The sequence below is a fragment of the Vicugna pacos genome, chromosome 15 (genome assembly GCF_048564905.1).
Source record: "Vicugna pacos chromosome 15, VicPac4, whole genome shotgun sequence".
Taxonomy (NCBI): domain Eukaryota; kingdom Metazoa; phylum Chordata; class Mammalia; order Artiodactyla; family Camelidae; genus Vicugna; species Vicugna pacos.
The window spans coordinates 47872393-47885028 of record NC_133001.1 but is presented as its reverse complement, the minus strand read 5'-3'; positions in this window follow the sequence as shown (position 1 = coordinate 47885028).

The following is a 12636-nucleotide window of genomic DNA, read 5'->3' as shown; positions in this document are numbered from 1 at the left end:
AATCCATGCTGGCCTTATGATTTGCTCTGGCTAGTTGTAGCAGAAGGAATGCTATATAAGCTCTGAGCCTAGGCCTCACTCTCCCTCTCTGCAACCATGTGAACAGGCTTGAGCAAGCCTGCTGGAGGGGCTACAGAGGGCCTTGGCTGACCGCCAGACCGCAACCAAGCATCCCTGCCAAGCCACCAGCTGACTGCAAGTCCATAGATGAGCCCAGGAGAGACCAGCTGAACCTCCCAGGTGAATGCAGCCCACTTGACTAATCCACAGGATTGGTATCTAGGAAATGACTTTTAGGGGGTGGTTTGTAACCCAAGTAGAAGCTGATACATGATGAAATCCATATAACCAAATCAAAATGAAATCAGAAATAAAGAAGCAATAAACAATAAATATGTTTAACTGGAAAGGGTGTGGAGAAAAGGGAACCCTCCTACACTGTTGGTAAGAATGTAAATTGGTGCAGCCACTATGGAAAACAGTATAGAGGTTCCTTAAAAAACTAAAAATAGAGTTACCATATGATCCAACAATCCCACTCCTGGGCATATATCTGGAGAATACTAATTCAAAAAGACACATGCACCCCAGTGTTCACAGCAGCACTATTCACAATAGCCAAGACGTGGAAGCAAACTAACTGTCCAACAACAGATGAGTGGAGAAAGAAGCCTGTATGTGCACACACAATGGAATATTACTCAGCCATAAGAAGAATGAAATAATGCCATTTTCAGCAACATGGATGGATCTAGATTATCATGTAAGTGAAGTAAGAGAAGGACAAACACTATATGCTATCACTTATGTGTAGAATCTAAAATATGACATGAATGAACTTACTTACAAAACAAACAGATTTACAGAGGTAGAAAACAAACTTATGGTTACCAAAGGGGAATGGGTTGGGGGAGGGATAAATTGGGAGTTTGGGATTAGCAGATACACACTGCAACATATAAAATAGATAAACACCAAGAACCTATTGTATAGCGCAGGGGGCTATATTCAGTATCTTGTAATACACTATAATGGAAAAGAATCTGGAAAAGAATATATATATATATATGTATATGTGTGTGTGTGTATACATATATATATATGAATCACTTTGCTGTACACCAGAAGCTAACACATTGTAAATCAACTATACTTCAATTTAAAAAAAAATGGGGATTTGGGTTGTGGTATGTTTTGGGTTCTGGAAACAGTTGTAGCTTGAATAAGCTGTAGGGCCTGTGGTTTGTTTGCTTGTATTCTCTGAGTGGTTGAGCATGAAGCCAGGGCTTTTGTGATCTTATATGTTCCATTGCCCCTGAGGAAGAGGCTGGCTGAATATTAGAGGGAGAGCCAGAGGCATTTTCCTGAATATAAACATGCCTAGATAGGGTGAGGTTCTCCCAGCTTTTTATGGTTTCTCAGGGGGGAAATCCTGGCCATTTGGGCATTTGAGAGTAACAGTTTCCTTGGCTTAAAATAAGAAAGGTAGGTCCTAGAGACTGGGAGATCTATGACTTCGTCCAATGTCCCTGATCAAGGCAAGGGCAGAATTGGAACAAGAGACTTTATCCTATCTCAGACATGCCACACTTCCATAATTCCGAGTATGACTTGCATACCCTCGGGGTGAGTTCTGAGACTATTAAGTGAGTCAGAGAGTCCAATTATGCTCATAAATTCAAAAATAAATCACCATCAGTCCATGATGTCAAGGAAAATCTGCTAGTATCTTTTGCTTTATAGACTTCCAGGGTTGGAGATTTTGAAAGTATATGTATTTTCTCATTCTGTCATTAAACTAGAGATGCATTCCCATAGGAAAAAATACATACAAAATATTATTGAAAACTTCCAAGTAGTGTCACAGGCTCACTGTGAAATTGTGCTTTATAATAAAAAATATATATTTGGTCTTAGGCCCCATTCCTGGCACAAGAGCTCCTAAATCCCTTGGAATTTTCTGCATAAAGAGAGAAACAAAGCTTTCTCTTGCTATTTATAACAGGTCTCTTTCAACCACACCTGGGCTTACGAAGGCGACTTATGGAAAACCCCTAAGGATGGGGACTGGTGGCCAGGGGAACCAACTGGGTAATTAAAGGATTGGAGCTTTTGGCCCCACCACTTGACCTCCAGCAGAGCAGGGAGGGGCTGGAGATTGAGTTCAATCATCAACAGCCAATAAATTAAACAATTATGCTTACGAATGAAGCGTCCCAAACCCCTAGACAACTGAAGTTCAGAGAGCTTCTGTGTTGGTGAACGTGTGTGGGAGGATGCTGGCAGGATGGCATACCTGGAAAGGGCAAGGAAACTCTGTACCCCTCTCCCCATTCCTTGTCCTATGCATCTCTTCCATCTGGCTGTTCTGAGTTATATCCCGTTATAATAAACTGATAATCCAATATTTAACTATTTTCCTAAATTCTGTGAGCCTCTGTAGCAAATTATCAAAACCAAGGAGGTTGTTATGGGAACCTGGGAAACTTTGATTTAATAGGCCAGAAGCACAGGTGACAACCTGGACTTGTCATTGGTATCTGAAGTGGAGGAAGGTGGGGCAAGTCTTCTTTTACTGGTGGCCCTTATCCTGTGGGGTTTGCTCTAACCCCAGGGGGATAGTGTCAGGCTTGAATTGAATTTTAGGATACCCAGTTAATGTCCACAGAGAACTGGAAGATTGCTTGGTGTGGGAACCCCCACCCCCCACCCCCGCACCCATGTATTTGGTGACATGAAGTGGAGTATTAAGAGTAGCAGGGAAGGGGAAAGAGTTTTTTCCTTTAGTTGGTACCTCGAGGAAACAGAGTTTTTCCTATTCGCTCACCCTCACTGTTCACGGTCCCCCATGGGCTATATGTGTCAAAAGGACTTTAAGATAATCCTCCCATTGCTGAAGCTCACAGAGAAGGCTGATCCCAGAAAGAAAACACAGCATGGCAGGGAAAACCAAACTGTCACATCATGTAGTCTTCTCGGGTTGACAGGTAGAGCCAAGTTCAGCATTTTATAGAGCATATTAGAGATAAGCAAGTCCACCTTTGAAATACAGACATAAGCAAAACCTAGGATACCTTGGCCATGACTAGTAACAAATGATTTCAAGCAAGAAGTAAACATCCAAGAGCAAACTACACCTTGTGGGACAGTATCAGCGTGGGCCCCACAAACTTGGACGTGAAGGAATCCTCGGACAAAGGAAACCTAAGTGGAAGGAACTATTGTCTTCGCCACACTAGTTATAGATTTTCACTAGCTTCTAAGTGAGGAGATACAGGAGACCAAGATCAGAACCTTCTGCCCAGCATTTATAATTTTTGTGGTTCTCATTCCAGGGTATGTGCTCTTCGTTCTCAACTAATCCTTTTGGTGTCTACATAAAGTCCCAAATAAAACCTCAAGATTTTGCTATAGATGATATCAGAGCTGGGTGAATCTTATTGAACTATTCAAGTCAAAAGCCTAGTGCAATTGGTCAAAACAAGATGAGTCACTGCCCTTTCAGGCTGCTGCTTTAAACAAAATTCTGTCTGGGGATACCTTATGGTCCATGCATATCATGCTGAACACCTGTCGTCACCCTCCACAGGTGCCATGTACTAGCCTGCTTCTGCATCCTTGTGCCCACCATCAGTGTCCTGTCTTCACGAGGGCCCTTGTGTACTTACATGCCCACCGGCATGCACATTCACAGGGTCACCATCTTCACTGGACTATAATTTATTAAGTCCAGATCATTGGCTTGTCCCTTCCTTGATGCCTGATTTTCATTTTATTTTCAAAGAAATACAAGATCCTCGGGTTGAAAGCGTTTCCTCATGGTAGCCTCATTCTTCCTGTTTGCTCAGATCAGCAGTCTGAGTCATCCCTGGAGTCATCTTTGACTTTTATCTTTCTCCCATATCACTCAATCCATCAGAAAATCTTGCTGGCTCTGCCTTTGAGCCAGATTAAATAATAAACCCAGATTCCACATGTTTCTTACTGCTTCCACCACGACCATTAACCACTGTGGTCTGGGCTACCACCATCCCTCAGCTAGATTACTGCAAAACCTTGTCTCCCTGACCCCACTCCTGCCCAGTTCCAGTCTGTTCTGCAACTAGCAGCAAGTTTGTCCGTTTTATAACTCAAGTCAGATCATGTCTGTCCTCTACTCAGAACCCTTTAGACATTGCCCGTGTCACTTGGAATAAATTCAAAATCTTTACCAAAATCGTGATCTGGCTCCCAGCTACCTCTCAGATCCCTTCCTCTCACCCTCACTTAAGCCACACTGGACCCTGGGCTGTTCCTAAAACATACCAGACACTCTTGCTCAGGGTCTGTGTGTTTTTAATTCCTCTGCCTAGACATTTCCCCCAGATACATGCAGAGCTCACTTTCTCACTTCCTCCAGGTCTCTGTTCAAATTCTCTTTATTGGGAAGATCTCTGAAAACATTGCCTCAGATAACGCATGTGTGTGCATGCTCACACACACATACACACACTCATACACTCATGTCCTTTGTAGGCATTCTGTACAAGGGGTTACTCTGACTACTTTTTCTTCTTGGCACTTAGCGCCGTCCCAAGAATTATTTGTGTATTTATTATCTGTCTTCCCCACACCAGGAGGGCGGGGACTTTGTGTGTAGTGGTCAGTGCTGGACCCCAACTCCTAGAACACTGCCTGATGTGTGGAGCGAATGAACTCCTCATGGGAGGTGTCTACTCACGCTTGCCTAAGCATCTCTGGGGGAAAAGCTTTTATAGGGATTCCCTCCAGACCCTCTGAAGAGATGCGGTTAGATGTCTGGCTCTGCTTCTGTCTTCACCACAGGGGGCTGCTGCCCAGGGAAAGTGAGGTTGAGATGTGGGAGAGCTGACACTGTGAGGTGTTTATGACACTTTTGGGGAATGCAGACTCCATGAATTGGAGCCATCCAAACCAGTCTGACAGGAGTGAGGACAAGATTCTGCCCAGACTTGTCAAAATTCTGCCTCAACTAGAGAATCCTGGGGGCTTCCCAAGCCCTAATTCTGTCCATGCTGAGAGAGACTTGCAAAGTGGGCCCTGTGACAGTCCCACCGAGTTCTTGCTAAGGGCCAGGGACTGAGACAGTGAGGGGGACAGGGCACTGTCCCAATGCACAAGGGATAAGGGGGCTACAATCTGTTTTGCATGAAACCAGCAGCTACAGGTAAGCAAGCCTTACTTTCAGAGTCATATTTTCATTAGACGAATATTTCTTAAGTTCATGCTATGTGCCAAGCATGATTTAGACCTTAGAGGACTGCTCTAGGAGCTGAAGGTTCCGGAATGGGGACCACAGGGCCTCAGAGAGGGGCCAAAGTTGGCTCAGGAGAGCACCCAGACCCCCTTCAGCACAAGCCTCCCCCTTTTCTCCTTTAGGGAGGCAGCTGAGTTGTCAGGGGCTGCCCCTCCACCTCCAACAGGGGCTGGTGACCCAAGGAGGCACCGGGTAGCCTCTGGAAGTTCCCACAACAGTGCTCACCATGAGGACCCCTAGGCCCCTCCTGCTAACTGCTGCCAACTCCCTGAGGGGTTGAGGGATGTCTCCACCACCTGCTGCCCTGTGCTCTGGACCTGGAGTTTCACTTGCTGATGGGCTCTCCCCTCACTGCCTGCTCCTGGGCACTGGCTTTGTGGTTTACTGGGGTCAAGGAGGACTGTGCCTGGTTCGGAAGCAGAAAACAAAACAAGTAATATTTTTTCAGGGCAGGGAATTTGGGGGTGCTGGCCGTGGGTGAGGATGTCTTAGGAGAGACAGGAGAGGACCAAGTTACAAGGCAGTCAGTCATGTTGGGAGTTTAGGATGGAGCTCAGACCCCAACACAGAGCCTAGGCTCTGATGCCCAGAGCCAGTCCTGACTTAGGCAGATCCCCCTTGCCCCAGGGCCAAGGCCTGGAGGGCAATGGGAGGGCCACAGAATCCCCAGGAGGGCAGGATGACTCCTGAGGTCATCCTGTGAGGATGGCTTCACCATTCACCCTCAGGTATAGGGGCCTCAGGGACCAGCTCAGACTTCTTTAGGACTCTGGGGGTGGCAGGACTTCTGTGATAACTGTCTTCTCCCTGACAGCTGAACGGGTGATCACCTGTAAACACCTGGGGGGACATCTGAAACAGCCGAATGAGGCTAAGAATACGCAACGACTGATGTGATCTGTTTCCCCGAATTTGGCATGGTCCATCGGACCCATCCTAAGTTCTGGTGATGACCAGCCCAGGGGAGCCGGCGCTGTCCTCACAAGCAGAATGATGGCATGACTTGGGATTGTCTCCAGGGGTGCCTCCAGCACTGCTGCTCTCTGACTGAAGGGAGGAGAGCTGTATCTCCTGGGTTTTTAGACTTTGTAAGGACACTCCAGGCTCTGAGCACAGCTCTTTGTGTCTTTCAGGACTTATTTATACACCGTTCCTCTGAGAGACCCCAGACCTGCTGCAGGGCTGGCCAGAGGTTAGCGTTTGCAGTCTGAGCATCATGGATGTGCCTGAACATCAGTTGTCCAGGTTGGGGAGGCTGGCAAGTGACAGGAAAGGTAAACCACAGCCAGTAAAGCATCCCCGGGGGCCTGAAAATACCTGAAGGGAGGCCCTACTGAATGGGATTCTGCCTCAGAAAGAGGTAGGTGGGAGGTAGAAGACAATCTCATGATTGTTAAAAATTAGTTTTGTTTTTTGTTTTTTAAAATGACCTTAGCGGCAGCCACAGGATACTGAGGTCTGAACATCTAGGTGAAACCAGCAGGGTTGCTCCAGGGCTGAGGCTGTAAAGTACTTTGCAAAAGTCAGAGAAATTTCTGCCTGGAACCCAGCTCCTCTGGCACCTTGGTCAGTCTTAAGTTTGTGGGTCCCAGAAGGCTCCTGAGTCTTTGAGGTTGAAAAGGGAGCTTTTTTTTTTTTTTTTAATGCATTAGTAAGTTCTCACCAGAGTGGTCTTAAAAATGGCTGGTTTGTTATCTCAGGCACCAGATAATTTCCCTTTCCTGCTGATCACATTGTACCCCTCATTTCTCACCTATTTTCTTTCTTCCTTTTTTTAATTGCAGTATAATTGACTTACAGTGTTGTGTTAGTTTCTGGTATATAGCACAGTGATTCAGTTATCTATCTATCTGTATTCTTTTTCGTTGTACATTATTACAAAATACTGACTATTTTCTGGGGCTTTCTTACCTGTAACTGTCATCCCATGCTGTCCGACCTGGAGGGAGCGCCTCTTGATATCTTTGCCAATATGCGCATTACCCTGTGCGTGCTACACAGTAGGACCTTGTTGTTTATTCCCACCTATTTTCTTCTTTCCCCATCTTGGCTGCCCTCTCTCTGTTACTTTCCCCCCATAGGACACCACAGTGCTGGTCTGAAGAGAACAATGCCACTTCTCCTTCTGGCCTCTGTCTGATAGGTTTTGGGGAGAAGGTTAGGTAGGGATGGAATTCCTGGGGCATTCTACTCCCCTGGGAAGTCTGCGTGGCACTTCGCCTATTCACAAAGCTTCTTCATAACACAAGGTAGCAACTGATCATCATCGTGATTCAACAGTGCCCATGGGGGGTGCACTTTCTCATTTGCTTCCCACAACTGGACACCACCACCTGGGCCACAAGGGGCAGCTGAATTCACTTAACTTGCGTAAACATGACTCCAGAGCCCTACAAATTTGTCTTATACAAATTCAGAAGGATTCTTTAACTAAGAATTTTATTTACACAAAAAATACCTTTTAGGTTATCTGAGACAATTGAAAATAACCCAGATAAATCACACAGCATGCCAGCAGTCAATTATACAATGATCAAAAATTCTGTAGCGCGGCACCGACTGATGTAACCACGTGTGCCCATTTAAATATTTTAATTAATTGAAAATTAAGTAAAATTAAAAATGCAGTTCCTCAGCTGCACTAGCCACATATCTGGTGCTGAATACCTACATGTCAGTGCTGTATTAGCGCAGAAGGACAGTATTTCCATTATCACAGATTATTTTATTACAGCTAGTACTAGAGTCATTCTGGCATTAAATCCAATATCTTCATACTAGGGCATTGGTGAAATCCTTATCCAGATATGACTGATGAAAACATCTCTGTCTGGTCCTGTCCATCTTTCCTCGTCGTTATTTCTGGGGCTTTCTCACCTGTAACTGTCATCCCATGCTGTCTGACCTGGAGGGAGCGCCTCTTGATATCTTTGCCAATATGCCCATTACAAAGAATTCTGTCTTTCCATCTGCAATTGCTTGGAGTTTACATTTTAAGTGTAGAATCCTCTTCCACTGGTTCTACACCAATGGCTTTAGAGAGTGAATACTAGGAGCTTGCATGAAAGCCTCTCCTTTTTGGAACTTGGGTGAGTTGTCCTGGGAACATGTGTCCCGCGTTTACATAAGCCTGAGTCAGTAAGATGCCAGACACAGAGCCCAGGGCTGGAACCAAGGTCTTCAGAGTCACCTGCTTGTCCTTCAGTTTAACCGCCCTTGGGCTGCTGTAATCATTAACTCTTGAAGGAGGCTCAGCATTTCCCTCTGATTAACTAGGGGCAGCTTCTGTTGAAATCCTGAGTTGGGGAGAAGAAATGGAAGTGAGAGGGTGGCAGGCAATAGCCTGGAGGTGCGACACTGGCAGAGGAAAGGAAATTAACCTGAGCTAGTGTCCCTGATCAGCTCTGGCACCTTCATGTCTCCGCAGTTGTTTGTCCCCCTGGCAGCCCTGGGCCTCCTGGTCATGCTGGGCACTGTGTGCTCTGCTGAGCTGGGCACCGTGGTTCCTGAGTCCAGAGGTGGGGAGCTGTCCTACATTTATATCTTACCTACCCATACTCCTTGTCTGCCTTTCTTGTCATCTACACATTGGTCCTGATAACCTGCTGTCTCTGAGCTTTGTTGAGTACCCATGACCCGTTTACCCTGACTGCTCCTCATGGCCCCAGACCCCAGTCAGGCTGCAACATGGGCTGGACTGCCTCCCTTCCTGTGCTGAGGCCATTCTCACACTGCTTGGGCCCAACACCCTGGGCCGAGCTTCCCACCATACAGAAGCCCTCCTCACCCGCTCAGTCTCCAACACGGACACTCGCCTCACCCCATGCAGGCTGTGACACCCTTTACAAGCCAGTTGTCCCCATGTGGCACCCTCCTTAGGCTCCAACCTCCCAGGACAGGTCACTCTGTGTCTTAGTCCAGGCTGCTATAACGAAGTACTGGAGACTGGGTGGCTTATAAACAACAGACATGTATTTCTCACAGTTCTGGAAACTGGACAACTGAGACCAGGGTACCGGCACGGCTGAGTTCTGGTGAGGACCCTCTTCCAGGTTGCAGACTGCCAATTTCTCACTGTGTTGTCACATGGTGGAAAGAGAGTGAAGGAGCTCTCCGGGGTCCCTTTCATAATTTATGGGCACTAATCCCGTTCATGAAGGCTTCACCCTCATGACCTAATCATCTCCCTAAGGAGATGCCCCACCTCCTATCACATCACATTGGGGGTTGGGATTTCAACATATGAATTGGGAAGGGGGACGTAGTCAGTCCATTGCACTCTTCTGCCCAGATGTCCTCCTTCCTCTGCTTGGTCTCCAGCATGACTATGGCAGCAGCCCTTTCTCTCCCTCCCTTCATGCATTCCTGTTTTGCTTGGTGCCACCAGATGACTTGCACTGAATTGATTAGAAGGGGAAGGGAAAAGAAAGAGGAAGAGAAACAGGAAGAGGTATTGTTTCTTTATTTTTAACATCTAATATGTCTCAGCAGTGACCATTTTGTGTCCACTTCTGCTGGTACACAGTGTGTCAAGTTGCCTTTTATTGCAAGAGTGTCTCCTTGCATGATTTGTCCAGTTCCACGGTTTTGTTTTTCCTCTTTGAGGACTGCATTTCTGTGCTCGTTGCATCTCTGCTGTCTGTCTTTTCTATGTATTAATGTCTTTATGATTTAAAGTCTGTATTTCTGTTTCATTTTCTATACTTGTTTCATTTTCTATACTTGTTTCATTTCTACCCTTGAGCTCTTTTACTGTGTTTTCTACTGTATTTATACCCCCGTACACTTGTACTTTTGTTTGATTTCTGTGATTTTTTTTTTTCTTGCACGTTTTTTTTCTGAGTTCTGCAAGTATGTGAGATCAAGTTTTTTTCTTGTCTTCTCACCATTTGTTCTCTGGGACTACATATTTCTTTTATTGATTCTTCCATATTGAGGTTATTTCTTCATTAAGTCTTCTAATGCAGTGGCCAAATGTTTCATCAGAATGTTCATCTATTTCAGGGCAACATTTTTGGTGATTCTTTGTAGCTGGTAAGTTTAGCAGCAATGTCCTGCCTTTTTTTTTTTTTTCCTTTGAATTAATGCTGGCTGCCTTTAAATTTCCCTGGTTGACATATTTGTTGGGGTTTGCTTCAGGGGACAAGTTTTGCTAATGTTTTTCTCGTATTGGTTCTTACTAGGTTGTTTCACTTCCCCCCGTCCTCCTTAACTATCACAGCTCTTACAGTGTGTGTAAGGGATATTCATTTATCACCTCAGCTTGAGCCTCTTACCTAAAAGAAGTCTTCGTGCTGGGGTTTCTGGGATCTGTTCCCCTTGGGCTGTTTTGCATTTCACTTCCCTACTCTACCCCAAGGGGCTTTCACAACATATTACCTTTGCAAAGATTATGAAGTGAATTTAGCAGCTTTGGGGAACCTTTATGCATTTTTGAGTTGTGGATCATATGTCTTGTAGTTTGGCTGAAAAAGTTTCTATTTATTTCCATTATTTATGCTAAAAGAAAACTCCTGTTTCTTTTGCTACAACTTATACTACTTCTGACACCAAATGTGAGAGATTTTCCACACCAAGTAATTCTCCAATTTTTGATGGACAGCAACTGGAATTGACCTAATTCTGACACTAACTGCCTGGAATTAGCACAGTTCCACAAGACTGTCCTCCATTTCAGATGCCAGTTGCAAGTCCCAGGTTGTCACCTGTACTTCTGACTAATGGGCTGTAAACTGGGGGTTCCCACAACCCCTTCCTTGTGTTTGATAATTTGCTAAAATAGATCACAGAATGCAGGGGAACACTTATGTTTATTGGTTTATAATAAAGAATATAATAAAGGATACAGATGAACAACAGATGAAGAGGTACATAAGGCAAGGTCTGAAGGGCTCCCCAGTGTAAGAGCTTCTGTTGCTAGGGAGTTGGGGGTGTGCCCCCTGGACCAGTGTAGAAGCTACCTGAAGCTCACACCTTAGGGACATTTATGGAGGCTTTATCACATAGGCATGATGGATTATTAACTCAGTCTCTAGCCCCTGTTCCCTCCCTGGAGAATAGGGTTTGGGGTTGAATGTTCCAAGCTTCTAATCATGGCTTAGTCTTTCTGGTGAGTGGCCCCCACCTGGAGCCCGTGCATTAGGACAGAAGATGCTCCTATCACCCAGGAAATTCCAAGGGATTTAGGAGCTCTGCTAAGAGGCTCTTATCACCCCCATTACTCAGGAAATTACAAGGATTTTAGAAGCTCTGTGTCAGGAATGGGATCAGAGACCAAATATTAGAACAAAGATGCTCCACGCAACTTTATCACTCAGGGAATTACAAAGGTTTAAGAAACTTTGTGTCAAGGACCAAATACTAGCAGAAGTTGGCAGCAGAGACCAAAATATGTATTTCTTGTTATTTCACATATCCCATTCTTCTCTTGCCCTTTCAGTGGTTTAGCGTGGTTGACAGTTCTTTACATTAACTTTCTCCTGTTAATAAAATTGCTGATTAGACTCTGACAGAAACATGGCTTCTGGGTTCTGTGATTTAAAAATAAAAAATGTTCCTAATTTCTCGTAGTCCTTCTGGGACTTTTGTTTTTACATTTAAATCCATGATTCATTTGTTATTTATCTTGGTAAAAGGTATAAAATACAGATATATCTTAATATTTTTTCCCATATGCCTACCTAGATATTTCAACACCATTTATTGAATAACCCATCTTTTCCCCAGTTGATTTGAAATATTATCTTTATCATTAACCATATTTTCCAGTCTGCAGTTTGAAGCAGAACCAGACCAAGGGCATATCTGTTGAACCCCAACTACTTTTAGGTATGAAAGCAAAACTAAATGGATTGTTGTTTCAAGCTACTGAGTTTGAGATGATTTGTCACATAGCATTATTGTGGCAATAGATACAATTCATGTGTTTTATAAAATGACACTTTCTAATTTTTTGATATTAATATATTAGAATGTGATTTTGTTCTAAGCTGAACTCTCTTTTAATAATTATTGGTTCTATGCAGACAATCAAATTGCCTATGAATGATGACAATTTTGTTTTTTCTTCAATTATTATAATTTTATTTTTGCCTTGCTACACTTGTTAGACTTCCAGTACAATGCTTAATAGAAGCAGTGATTGCAATCATTCTTACCTCATTCTTTGAAGGGAATATCACTAACATTCTGTCATTAAGTGCATTGTTCACTGTAGTTTTTTTGTAGATTCACATTATGATATTAAAGCAGATCTCTTCAGTTACTTTCAATTTTTTCCATTATTAGTGTAAAACTCTAGCAAATATGTTTTCTGAAGCTGTTGAGATAATATTTTTCCCTTAATGTGTTAATATGGTAAG